Raw genomic sequence first — 15,638 nt, 5'->3', positions numbered from 1 at the left:
TCAAAGGGCATAACTCGCTCATACGAACTCGAAATCGAGCAAACTCGGTGGCGTTGGAAAGATCGTTCCAAGGGCTTTCCAAACATAACTGGAACTACTCCTGGATCATCCTGAGCTAGGAGTTATGACTGCTCAAAGTTGGCCAAAAACTCACTGATTTCCCACACTTAATCAAATTTCCAGATTCTGAACTTTTTCCAAAAGTGACTACTTCCAAGTTCAAGCTTCTTCATATTCATTTTAAATTGTCGCATGTTACACAATTAAAACGAAATTACATAAAAACCCCTCATAGAACCTCATTATAAAGTCAACACAAAGTCATAGGCTCTTGCTTAACCTATCATTTTTTTTCGAGTCGTAACAGAGTTGTTTTGAGAATTAATAGAAAATAAAACTTAGTTCTAATCAGTCGTAGCTATAAGGGGTGACGCAAGCGTCAATTATCAATGGAGTTTGTATTAGCTAATCAACAAAAACAAAAAAAATATAAGGAAATAAGATAGGGAGACGGGATTCTTGGGATGTGATAGGAATATGGGATAAAATACACTATCGGGTAAATGTTATTGATAGTATATCGTTGAACATTTGTAACTAGGCTAGACTTTAGTTGCGGTAAATTCTCTCTCGAACAACTTACCCCGAATCAACTCAGTTTCTCTCGAACACCGAGTTGCCGCATTTAAGCACAGCCTCCGCCTTAGCCCATTCACTCTCTCGAGTTGAAAGTGTGGGGGAGGGCCTAGGATTCACTCTCTCGAGCTGAACCCACAACGACCCAATAACCACCGGCTATCAATTTAGTAGTCTTAGTTTTAAAACCCCTCTCTCGAGCAAGCCAAAAACACTAAGATAAAATCATATATGCAGCTGCAATCTCATTAAGTTCAAACACAACTACTAAACGAAATCACATTTAAATAGCGAATATACCAATATGAAGCAACACCCAACAGTAAATTTAACCCATATTCACAAACTGACACCCCAAGAATTGGGTTTTAGATAGACATGAAAAAGAGATAGAAATTGATACCAACAAGTGTTTCCATCAAGTGGGTATGATGAATAAAGTCTTTAAACACGTCAAGGATGAAGATTCTCCGAGACCTACTTCCAATTTCTTGGAATTGAAAACCTTCAAGTTCAAGCACAGTGTCTCCAAAACTCTAAGAACTAAAACTGAAAATATTCTCCAAAATAAAATCTCTCTAAAGTCTGATACTAATCTAACAATTTAAACAAATATTTATAGTGTTTGAAAAATTGTGATGTGAAGGACCATTCGACACAGTTAGTCGGGATCGCCGACACACTCGGCGATCCGCCCTTTGGTCTGGTTCATCGCCTTTCTGCTTTTGCCTTCAGCATTCTCGCGTTTTGAGGCATTGGGCGATAGAGTGCTGCTTCACAGAAATTCTCAGCGACGCGCCGATTGCTCATTTTCATCGCAGACTTGACCTTTTCCTTTAGGGCTCAGCACACTGGAACATTCAGCGGGATTTAGGACCTTTTGGCGACTCGCCTAATAGTTTAGGCGATCCTCAGGAAGTCTTTTATCCGTTCTTTCAACCACTTTGTTCCTTTTTGCTTGATAGCGTCCAAGCTTTGTCTCTCAATCTAAATACCTGAAACTTAAAGGTTTACATCAGCTATTGAGACAAAATATACATTTGAGGGCACTAATTCTATTAAAATATAGCCCTAAATGAGTCCAAATTGTGGACTCATCAGGTACTCGCCTCCATGTCCATTCATCATGGTAAGAACGTGGGAATCCATCTATTGTTTAATTCTAAGGAGTATGAGAATCACCTAATATCTTTACATATGGAGGTCAAGGGTAATCACATCTAGCCTCATCAATTACATAAACTTTTAGTCTAGATTCATTTTAGGTAAGCAATCCTTTCAACCTAGAATCATTCGTGTGAGCAAACCTTTCACATTCATACAGTCATGCTTAGAAATTCATTACGGGAAGCATCAATTCCACATCATAACATTAACAATCAACAATTCATAGTCTAGGTTTTACTCTCAAAGAACTGCATCTCATGACCATCATCTATGCTTTACTTTCAAGCAATTAACAACATATTACTCATATATTATTTATTCCTAAGCAATTCTAACCATACTTCATCAATCCAATAAGGATATATCTAATCCACAAAATTTCCCTTCATGGCATCAACCCAAATCATATCAATTCTACCCTAGGTTCATATAATAGGTATGGGTACATGTAATTTAATGCTAAATACATGAAATTCTATCAATTCAATCATAAACAATCACAATCCACTCAATTGGATCAACATTCATCATAGTCCACAACATTTAAAGAAACTCTAACTAGAATTGGGGAAATTCTTCTTCAAATTGTGGTTCTAGGGGACTCCATGGGAGAAAGGATCCCATGGATGAAAAGCCATCATACCTTGATTACAATGCCCTCCAAAGCTTGAAGATTAGGAGACTTGATCTTGACCTAGCTCCAATTTCTTCCTTCTTCTTCGAACTTCCAGTGAGAGAATTTTTTAGAAGAGTTTTGGGTTTACTTTTGGGATTTGAGAGAATGACTTGAATGAAGGGTTTTAGGGGTTAAAATGCTTATATATGTGGTCTAGACTTAGGCAAAACGATACCACATTGATTTAATTAAAACTGAAAAAAGCCCATATGTCCCTAAAATAACCTATCCACAAAACCCCGACCGATGGACCATCGACTGACCTATGAACCATCCTGGTCAATCGTGGTCTATGGTCAAAGAGTTTTGGCCAAACAACGGTTTGGTGGACCATGGGGCATGGACCCACTTACGGCCCGTAGGTCCCACTGTGGTCCATGCCTGGACCAATATAGGTAGCCCTCTCCACGACCCTAACCTACGAATCATGGCTTGACCCACGGCCCGTGGTTAGGCCTTCGTGGATGGCACATGTAAGTCCTGAAAAGCTGCTACGTTACCTCTTTCAAATCCGGGGTGTTAAACTAGCTTCCCCTTGGGATTATTCGTCCTCGAATCAGATTTTAGGAATATTTCTAAACGAAAAAACTTTAGACTAGCAGCCCATCATGCATGCAACACCTCTAAATACACACAAACGAGGAGGAAACCTCAAATCGTAGCTCAACATACTCAATGCACCAAAAGGGAGTAGGAACTACATCTAACAACCCAATATGCATGAAATTTTAACATTTCTCATGTTCAAAGGGGAATTATCATCTCCAACTCAAAAGCAATGCTCTACACAATCTCATGGAGCTCATATGCAATTCAATCTCAAAAGGCATATCTAAATATGTTCATCAATTCATCTCATGAAGTCTATAGGGAACTCATACTCAATGCACAATAACATGAAGAAAATAAATCACAAAAGCCACTTTTTTCAAAACTTAAGCTTTTTCATGAACATGCGATTTAAGGAAATCATGGAAACACATAAAATACACATGACTTCAAACATAAGCAAACCAAGAGGAACTCATTACCTCAAGCTAGAATAGTAGGAAAAAGTTGAGGATACCGGGACATCATATTGGCCTCGGCCTCCCAAGTAGCACCCTCAACTTGATGGTTTCTATACAACACTTTCACGAAGGCAACCTCTTTGTTCCTCAATCTCTTAACTTGCCGATCTAAGATCGCAATAAGAACTTCTTCGGAAGAAAGGTTCTTTTTCACTTCTAACCCTTCTAGGGGAATTATGGATGTCGGATCTCCAAACACTTATTGAACATTGAGACATGGAAAATCGGATGCACCGACGCCAACTCAATTGGCAAATCAAGCTCATATGCAACCTTACCAACACGTCTTAAAATTTGATATGGGCCTACAAAATGGGGAGTAAGTTTCCCTTTCTTACCAAACCTCATTACACCTTTCATGGGTGAGATTCTCAAGTAAACCCAATCAAGCACATCAAATTCAAGGTCTCTTCTTCTAACATCGGCATAAGACTTTTGTCGGCTTTAGGTCGTTCTCAACCTCTCTCAAATGAGTTGAACCTTCTGTATAGCCTCATGAACTAACTCGGGTCCTATCAAAGAAACCTCACCCACTTCAAACCATCCTATAGGAGAGCTACACCTCCTACCATAAAGAGCCTCAAACGGGGCCAAACCAATACTCGAATGGTAGCTATTATTATAGGCAAATTCTATCAAAGGCAAATGGTTATCCCAATTTCCCTTGAAATCTATCACGCAAGCCCTCTACATGTCTTCCAACGTTTGGATTGTTCTTTCCGCTTGCCCATAGCTTTGGGGGAGAAAAGTTGTGCTAAGCTTAACTTTAGTGCCAAGACCCTTTTGGAAAGACTTCCAAAACTGTGAAGTAAACTGAATACCTCTATCGGAGATAATGGACAAGGGAACTTCATGCAACCTTACCATCTCTCTCAAATATAGCTTAGCATATTCTTCTGCCGTATAGGAAACCTTGACGGGAATGAAATGAACCTACTTCGTCATTCGGTCTACTATAACCCAAATTGAGTCATATTGTTGCCGAGTTCGTGGCAACCCTACTATGAAGTCCATGTTCAAATCTTCCCACTTCTAAGTATGAATGCTAATAGCTTGGGATAAACCTCCCGGTTTCTGATGCTCAACCTTCACTTGTTAGAAATTAGGACACTTAGCCACAAATCCCGCAATATCCTTCATTCTACCAATAGATCTCCCGCAAATCATGGTACATCTTGGTGGCTCCAGGGTGAATATAATACTGAGAACTATGGGCTTCTGACAAGATATGTTCCCTCAAGTCATCAACATTCGGAACATACAAATGACCTTGGTACCTTAGGACACCATCCCCCCCTTAGGAGAAAGCCTCTACGGACTTCTTTATAACCGTCTATTTCAATTCAACTAAGGTCGAATCAAGACATTGCTTTACTTTAACATCAGCCACGAAAGACGATTCGGAACCATTATAAACCATAACACCAACCTTGGTGGAATCCACTAGTTGAACTCCCAATCGGGCCAAGCTATGAATATCTAGAACCAACTCTTTCTCTCATCATCAACATGTGCAACACTACCCATGGATAACCGACTAAGGGGATCCGCTACTACATTCACCTTTCTGGGGTGATAAATAACACTCATATTATAATCCTTCAATAATTTAAGCCACCTTCTTTGGCGAAGATTTAGATCTTTTTGGGTAAACACCTATTGCAAATGTTTGTGATAAGTGAAAACATCAACATGGACCCCATACAAATAATGCCTCCAAATCTTTAGGGAAAATACCACCGCCACTAATTCAAGGTCATGGGTAGGATAGTTCTTCTCATGAACCTTTAGTTGCCTTGAAGCATAGGCAATCACCTTACCATTTTGCATAAGCACACATCCCAATCCAACTCTAGAGGCGTCACAATATACTACAAAGCCAAATGCTTCTTCCGGTAAGGTCAACACCGGAGCGGAAGTAAGTCTATCCTTCAACTCTTGGAAACCTTTCTCACAAGCTTCGGACCATATAAACTTGGCCTTCTTTTGAGTCAAAGCCATTAATGGAGAATCAATGGAGGAAAACCCCTCAACAAATCTTCTATAATAACCGGCCAAACCCAAGAAACTTCTAATATATGTCGGTGATAGAGGTCTAGGACAACTCTTGACCACATCCATCTTCTTTGGATCTACCTCAATACCCTTGCTTGAAACTATATGGCCAAGAAAAGCTTTCGGACCTTAACCAAAACTCACATTTGTCAAACTTTGCATAGAGTTGTTGGTCCTTGAGAATTTGCAATACAATTCTCAAATGATCAATATGCTCATTCTCACTTCTTGAATAGATCAAAATATCATCTACGAACATAATTACGAACATATCAAGGTATTGTCTAAACACCCTATTCATCAAATCCATAAACGTCGTCGGGGCATTAGTCAAACCAAAGGACATAACCAAAAACTCATAATGACCATATTGGATTCTAAAAGTTATTTTTGGAATATCTTACTTTTTCGCCCTCAACTGGTGATAACCCGACTGGAGATCAATTTTGGAAAAATAATTTGCCCCTTGAAGTTGATCAAATACATCTATTCTTGGAAGAGGATACTTGTTCTTGATGGTTACCTTGTTCAACTGCCGATAATCAATACATATACGGAGTGAACAATCTTTCTTCCTAACAAACAACACCAGAGCACCCCATCGAGAGCTACTCGGTCAGATGAAAATCTTATCTAATAAGTCCTTTAATTGATCATTCAACTCTTTAAGTTCCACCGGAGCTATTCCATAGGGAGGAATAGAGATAGGTTGGATGTCGGGGAGAAGGTCAATCCCGAAGTCTATTTTCCTTTCGGGAGGAATACCGAGTAAATCATTGGGGAAAACTTCCAGAAACTCTTTTACAACTGGGACCGACTCAAGAATAGGGGTTTCAGACTCCACATCCATCACCCTCACTATATGGTAGACACAACCCTTCGAAATCATTTTCCTAGATTTTAGGTAAGAAACAAATTGACCTTTAGGCATAGAGTTTCCCCCCTTCCACTCAAGGATAGGCTCATTTGGAAACTGAAATTTGTCCACTCTAGTCCTACAATCAATAAAGGTGTAACAAAAATGCAACCAATCCATACCCAAAATAACATCGAAATCTATCATGTCTAGCTCTATCAAATTAACAAGAGTAACTCTATGAGATAAGGAAATGGGACATCTCATCTAGACCCTTTTTGCCACCACAGTATCACCAATAGGGGTAAAGACAAAAAAAGGTTCTAACAACACATCGGGAAGCATATCAAATCTCATAGCTACATAAGGGGTCACAAAGGACAAAGTAGCACCTGGATCAAGTAAGGCATACATATCTATATGGAAAACTTTTAACATACCAGTCACCACATCTGAGGAACTCTCTTGATCACATTTAGTTTGGAGAGCATAGAAACGATTTTGCTTAGGAGCATTCCCACCTGAACCACTCGGACCGGATGAAGGGTAGGGTTGAGCCCTACGACGACCATCTCCATCATTCTTAGCAACCGAAGGACAATTCCTTACTTTGTGATCCGTCTTTCCACAACCAAAACAAGCATTAGAACCCGCTAGACACTTCTCTTCATGATTTCTCCCACATTTAGCACAAGTAGGCATCGAAGACCTATTACCATCTCCTTGAGGTTTTAGGTTAGACACCCTTTCATTATTAGGCCTTGTTGGAGAACTAGAAGAACCTTGCCCGGAGAATTTTTGTCGAAACCTTGAACGACCTCGTCCACCGGACCTAGAATCTGAATAGTTACCATCATCCACTCTTGCTCTCTTTGCCTCTCTAGATCTTTTCTTGAGCTTTTCTTCCTCAATTTGTTGGGCATCCACCATAAGGCAAGAAATGTCTATGTCATGGACAAGCATAGCGGTGAGGCACTCTTTGACTACCATGTCAGACACACTCGACACAAACATACTCATCTTAGCCCTACGATCCGCCACAATGGAAGGAGCGTACTTGGATAGTTGAGTGAACCTCAAAGTGTATTCATTTGCACTCATATTTCCTTCCCTAAGGTTGATGAACTCAAGTACCTTGGCCTCTCTCATCTCTAAAGAGAAGAATTTATCAAGAAAAGCACTTTTGAACCTTTCCCATTCTATGGGACCCGCTTCCACCTGCCTTGCCTCTTTGGACTGATTGAACCAAATCTGAGCAACCCTTTTGAGTTGGTAAGCGTTTAGTTCCGCCTTCTCTACCGGAGTCACACCCATAATGGAAAGTACCTTGTAAACTTTGTCGATAAACTCTTGAGGGTCTTCCTAAACTTTGGAGCCATAAAATTCAAGAGGGTTCATTCTTGTAAAATCCCTCACTCTTGCCACCACCGTACCCACATTTGAATCACGGGGACTACCACCTCTCTATTGGCTTGTGCCGTGAATGCTTGAGCCAACACTTTGAATGCCGACCTAAACTTTGCATTTGTTACATTCTCATTCAAAGGGTCAATCGGAGTTTAAGGAGGAGCTTGGGGAGGAACCTCTTGATCAATATTGTCTCACTCCATCCTTCTAGCAACCCTTCTAGTATTCATATCCTAAAAATCATCGGGCATGGATTAGGAGAGAGACTTATAGAATTTAAATCCATGGCACGACTTAGAGAAGTTAAGAAGTGAAGTTTCCTAAGAATCTAATAGTCTCTCATTCATAAATATGATGCACTTTACACTTATGAAAAAGACTCTACTAGACGTGGTTTGAGACATCCTAGAACTATTTTAAACCTTGTGCTCTGATTACCAAGTTTGTCACGACCCAGGGGTACCACCTAGATGTAACAAGGTGTATAAGACCCCAAGAGGCCTTATACAAGCCACTTAGCATATCATAACATAGAGTAATAGAAATGAGCGGGAATTTAAAATGTTTCAATACAATCAAAGTCTTTTATAAAACGAGCGAAGGTCTAACATCATTGTCTCGAACACAATGAGTACTCACCAAAACTTCACTTCCTTGATCAACAACGAAGCTAGCCACAAATGTGAGAATCAATGTCACCGAACCCTACATTTGATAAGAATGTAGGCAAGAGTATGTGTTAGTACAATCAAGTAATAAATATGATGGCTAGCATAACAATATAATCATAAGTGTTAGTCAACATAAGACATAAGGCATAAACATAATCAATACATAATAAGCATCATAATGAAAGAGGAATATCCTTAAGTAACCTGACTTATCCTTACCCAAGACATAGGTCATCTGCCTCTAGTAAGCTTGCATCATGGAAGGCATATCTAGCAACACTCCAATCAAATCATCTTCATAAAATAATTGCATTATTCATACTTACTTTTAAAGACATGGGGATTCACCTCAATTCCTAGCTTATAAAGGCTAATGGGTATTCGCCTCTTACCTTACTTACTTTTAGATCGCGGGTACTCGCCTCCACAATTTCATCATATGACACGGATACTCGCCTCCACATCATTTCATAAGGAGCATGGGTACTCGCCTCCATGTCCATTCATCATGGTAAGAACGTGGGACTCACCTCTTGTTCAATTCTAAGGAGTATGGGAATCACCTCATATCCTTACATATGGAGGTCAAGGGTAATCGCCTCTAGCCACATCAATTACATAAGCTTTTAGTCTAGATTCATTTTAGGTGAGCAATCCTTTCAACCTAGAATCATTCATGTGAGCAAACCTTTCACATTCATACAATCCTGCTTAGCAATTCATTATGGGAAGTATCCATTCCACATCATAACATTAACAATCAACAATTCATAGTCTAGGCTTTACTCTCAAAGCACTACATTTCATGACCATCATCTATGCTTTACTCTCAAGCAATTAACATCATATTCATCATATATGCTTTAATCCCAAGCAATTCTAATCATACTTCATCAATCCTATAAGGAGATATCTAACCTACAAAGTTTCCCTTCATGGCATCAACCCAAATCAAATCAAATCAATTTTACCCTAGGTTCATAGGATAGACATAGGTACATGTAATTTAATCCTAAATACATGCAATTCTATCAATTCAATCATAAACAATCACAATCCACTCAATTGGATCAATATTCATCATAGCCCACAACATTGGAAGAAACCCTAACTAGAATTGGGGAAATCTTCTTCAAATTGTGGAATTCTAGGGGACTCCATGGGAGGAAGGATCTCATATATGAAAAGTCATCATACCTTGACTACAATGCCCTCTAAATCTTGAAGATTGGGAGACTTGATCTTGACCTAGCTCCAATTTCTTCCTTCTTCTTGCAACTTCTAAAGAGAGAATTTTTTAGAAGAGTTTTGGGTTTTCTTTTGGGATTTGAGAGAATGACTTGAATGAGGGGTTTTAGGGTTAAAAATGGTTATATAGGTGGTCTAGACTTAGGCAAAACGACACCACATTGATTTAATTGAAACCGAAAAAGACTCATGTCCCTAAAATAACTGTCGGCTCTCTATCCACAAAACCTCGATCGACAGACCGTCGTGACCTACGGTTCATCCTGGTCAATCATGGTCCATGGTATAAGAGTTTTGGCCAAACGATGGTTTGCTGGACCACGGGGCGTGGACCTACCTACGATATGTAGGTCCCACCGTGGTTTATGCCTGGACCAATATAGGTAGCCCTCTCCATGAGCCCTACCTACGGCTCGTGGCTTGACCCTCGACCCACGTTAGGCCTTCGTGGATGGCACCTGTAAGTCCTGAAAAGCTGCTTCATTCCCTCTTTCGAATCTGGGTGTTACAATATATATACCCCTAGGCTAAACTCAATAGCTAATTAATTAAATATTAAACATTTATTAGAAAGACAATGATTAATTAAATTATAAATTACAATGGATTGTTTAATGTACTTATCATTTTACTTATATTATATTATATTATATAAATAAGCTTCTATCTCCAAAGTTAAATTACCATTTTACCCTTGTTTTATATCAAAAAAATAATAAAAGCATCAATTATATATCTTATTCATGTCACATTTATATTGCAATTAATTCATTGAATACAAATTTTATTAATATTTGTTTTATTATCTTTTCTAAAATGCATGTCTGCTTTTTTTTTCTCCATAAAATAATTAATTACAACATTTTTTTTATGCATGCATCTTCAGTTAAGTGCTCACTTCTATAATTTTCATATATTTAATCTTCTTATTCTCATTTCTTAATCTTGACCTTTCAAATTTCTCACTCAAATGAAAAAAATACAAATGAGTAATTATTCCTTAAAGACAATAAATTAAAGTAGATATATGTATCTTTTAAAGTTAAATTTCATGTTCTATCTTCTTAATATTTATTTTAATAGTATTTGACCTTTCAAATTTTCATGTGACTTTTCATGTTTCCACAAATTTAATTCTATAATTTCACTTTTCCGAGAAAGACTTTCATTTATTATTCCTACAATTCTTGTGTGTCGGAGCTTTAAACTGGTGAAATAATGTCACAATTTGTGGTGAAAGTTGTGAGATTTGCTTGTACAGTCACAAGTATAGACAGGAATTCAATTGCTGAAGCATTGGATCTTGGTGTGTTTGTTTTATACTTATTTGTAGTAATTAAATTTATAATAATTTTTTTCTATCTCTCTTTATAAAGTTGAATTGTTGCTTTGTTAGAAACTTTCTTTAATTTCATATTTTATTTTGCATGCTCAAATATAGACTATTTTTTATGTTAGTTTTGTTTCATATTTCACTATAGAGACAAAAACAAAATGGAATTTTTATGTTATTTATACTTTTAAATTTACATGTACATTAACTTTCATCTTTAAGAATGTATACTCTCTCACTTCTTCTTTTTTTGAAAAAGAGGAAGAAGGTGAAACCTATAACATTGATAATTAATGGTGTATAAGTTATATAGGAAGATACAATTGAATTTTATATATAAATAGTAGTTATATTCATAAATATTATGATTTTCAAAATATAAATAATAAGACTTTTTACACCTTAATTTTTAATATTTATAATTAAATAATTATTTTAAGTGCTTGTGGATAAAAATCTAATATAATATCTTGAAGACTTCATTATAATTATCAGAAGATTCAAAAGGTAATGTAAAAAAGTTGAAAGATTTCTTTTTCCTTTCGGTCAAAGTAAATATTACACAATTTTTTATACAAAAAGTAAATAATCTCCTAACAAGCTTTTAATTGAAGAAATATTAATATTGCACTACGGTTTGCGGGGGATTAATCTCTTGCAATCTTTTGATCTTCTAACACTATTCTACCAGCAAAAAAAACTTTTAACACTATCAAAAAATTTAAGGAAAATTTTCAAAATGTCAATATTTTAGCATTTAATGAGAGCTCTTATCAACATTTTCAATATTTATTAAAAATGTCAATATTTTAGTTTGTTATTCTTCTAATTTATGTATTTTTAATTTGTTTGATTTGAAATAATTCATTTATTTAATAACAAAAAGGAGAAAATCATGGGATAGAATATTTTTAAAAAAGGAACATATCACTTAAAATTCTCATAAAGTAATTGATTGTATTCATTCCAATATGTATGATCTGTGAATTTGTATTCATTATGATTTTCATGTTTGAGTTAGTATAATGACATTTATATTTCTTTATTAGTTTGTATTCATTCTAATAGGTATACCAAATGGATTTGTAGTTATTTAAGAAGCATATTTGTATCCATATATTTATGTAAACTCATGTTCATTTAGAAATGATAAAACATTGATTTATATATTTTTCAAAAACATATTAAAATTCCAACAATATTTGTATTCCAGTCATCAAAACGTACAAATTTACAATCATAGTAACATCAAAATTTGTAATTAAAAAAAAAATGCATTTCATGACAAAAATGTATTTCTTATCTATTATGTATTCCACAAATATATTATATTCAATGTCTAATTTATAGAACATCTACTATATAGGATTTTAAATTATTTTGTATTCCAAGCATCCAACATACAACAAAATCAAAATAATTCTATCATTCATTGTTTGTATCCCAAACAGATTATTTTGAAATATGACCGGTGATTCTATACTTTCATCTCCTTTTGGTTCTTCTGCATGTGAGAAAGATGCAAAAATACTTTAATTCATTGAAGAGATAACTAGAATTGTTGATGTCGTCCAACAAAGTGTCTTGGATGAGATATTGCCCTAAAACTCTCAAATTGAATACATGTACTAATCGTCTGACCTTTAAATTCATTATTTGAATAGTAACTTATGCAGATATTCAGGTGAAGATCCAACATATAAAATACGATCCAGATTCATTTTTGAATAACTTTTTCAATAGCCATTTTAGAATCACTTCCAAACAAATTAAAGAATCTATAGTTAATGAATACCTGATCATTTCTATATTTCACCGACAATCTCGAACTTCAACGAAATCAGTCAAATTCACTTTGAAATCCCAATCGATTATTTCAAAATTTCTTCCTTAATGAAAACAATCGCAAATCAGTTGAATTCGCTTCAACAAAGGTTGAAAATCTTTTGAATAATTTCTGAGATTTCTTAGAAAAATGGACGAATTTGATTTTTTTAAAAGCAAGATTTAAGTTACTTGAAAATATGGAATAATGTAAGAAATCATGAGAGAGAAAGAGAAATGATAGAATTTGGATAAAAAATTTATAGAGAGAAAAGTAGGTAGTGGAATCTTTTATTTTTTTTCATTCAGCTGTATTTGAGTAAAAAAGTGGGGCCACCAATTTGAGAAATAAAAGGAAGGTAGATGAGTTATATTAGGATACACTTGTTAAAATATTGACATTTTGAAAATTTTAATAATTATTTTAAAATGTAGCTGTTTTTAATAATTATGTTAGAGATTTTGACTAGTTAGCTAATTTAGATAGTTGTTATCTTTTTCCTTTGCTCTACAAACTCATTTTTTGACGTATAAATAGAGTTTATTTTATTAACTTCTCATATTATTATCTCAATGTATTTACTTGGAGGTCATGAAATTGGAGTGTCTAAATTAGTAGTGAGACAAAGTAAGAGACTTCAATTAGACACATTTTATAAAAAAGAACTCAAATCATATTATTTAATAATATTTTTTTATATAAATAATATACTTATTAATATGGGTTGAACAGGCAAAGTGCGTGCCCAGAAACTAGTAATAGTAATAAGGCAAAATGATCAAAAATGCTCTTAAATTATTTGAAATGAAAAAATGCCCTCCGTTTATGGGTTAGTTCAAAAATATCTATGTGATCAATACTTTGATTTAAAAATGCCCTTATTGTTATTTAACTAGTCAAAAATGCTCATTTTTCAAATAAAATTATTATTTATTTTATTTTTAACACATTCATTTGAAGTTACTTTGGTCCAAAAATGACCTTGGGTCATTTGAAGTTAAATAAAATAAAGAGAATAAGGACAAATATACTCTCGAACTTCATAAATGGTATGTCAATACCCTCTGTTATACTTTAAAGCTCTATATACCCTTACCGTCATTCTTTTGGATTGTGTATATCATTGAAGCTAACAAATGAACATGTGGCTTCATCTAAATGATTTACCCGATTATATTTATTTTTTACCAAAAAATAAAAATCCACCCGACCCACAACCAAAATGGGTGGTGCCAAAATCCACTCTTTATTTTCATCAGAAAACATCCCTCTATTGTTCTCAACCCACCATAACCATGGAATCAAGAACTCATCTTTCAAGAAAGAAGATTTGTTCACTAAAACTACTCTCTTGCTGACAAAAAAAAAAACTTCATCTTCATTTAGCGTAGGAATCTTGGTTATTGGGTGTTTCGTACATTGTCTATTTCAAAAATATTTCCAATCCCTTTCAACATTAACAAATCGATTTGAGCTTGAAATTTTCTTTGATTGTAGACCCACTTTAGAGCTTGAAGCTTTGTCCATCAATAGCGATAATATTTTCTCAACCCCTTTCAATAACAACAAATCTATTTGAATTTGAAATTTTCGATTCAATTGTAGACCCATTTTTAAGCTTGAAGTTTTGTCCATCAATGGTGACATTGTTTCCGATCCTTTCAATAATAATAAATTGATTTGAACAAAAAAAATGAAATTGATTTCTTGATTTTCATTGAAATAATATGCTTCTGGGTTTTTGTTTGTGAGATTTGGAGAATGGTGCCAACGAAAATGAGTAGAAAAACATTTTTCCTTTAGTTTAATTTTTAATGGAGATGAAAGTCTATAAAAAAAAATTGAGTAATTTTAGGTTTAACAAACGTAAAAATCATATTTGTATGTTATAGCTATAATTTGTATAATTGCGCTCCATAACAAACTTTATGTTTGCTATGGCTATTAATATGTATATTTTGGTATACATATACAAAAGATCAATTGTATAATCTGTTTCGGTATACATATACAAAAGAATCAATTGTATAATATGTGTTTGTATAAAGCGAGAAAGACAACAGAAAATTGTGCAGGGAAAGATCTGTATTTGTATAATTATAAGTGTATAGGACGAAAATATATGTATTTATATATACAATTTTCTCTCGCTTTATACAAGTATAAAGTGAGAGAGGCAAGTAAGAATGACAAGCGAGATTCTCTGGGGAGAGAGGCGAATGAAAAAATACGTATATATACATTTTTCTCCTACTTTATACAAACGCAAACGCATTTTATACATTTGTGTTTGTATAAAAGTGAGAAAGGCGAGAGAGACTGCCAGCGAGAAAACGAGAGTGGCGAGAGAGAATTTTAGGGAAAGGGGCAAATGACAACAGTTTGCTACAAGTTACAATTAAATCAAATTGTGACTATAACATTTAATTTGAATTAATAGTTTTCTATTTTATACAATTTTTCCTTTTATTTTAATTTTAAACGTCATGGTATTTTAATTTGGGTAATGCACTTATGAAAAATGGGCGGATTTTTGATTTTTTTTTGGATAAATAAAATCAAGTAAATTATTTAGATTATACCATGTGTCAATCTGTTAGTCTTAAAGGTATAAATGATCCAAAATATTGACAGTAAGATATATATAACCTTAAAATATAAAGAGGATATGTTTTACCCTTTTTCCCTAAACTA

Source organism: Solanum tuberosum, unplaced genomic scaffold, assembly GCF_000226075.1.
Source record: "Solanum tuberosum cultivar DM 1-3 516 R44 unplaced genomic scaffold, SolTub_3.0 scf00299, whole genome shotgun sequence".
NCBI classification, from domain to species: domain Eukaryota; kingdom Viridiplantae; phylum Streptophyta; class Magnoliopsida; order Solanales; family Solanaceae; genus Solanum; species Solanum tuberosum.
Note: the sequence above shows the minus strand (reverse complement) of the source record.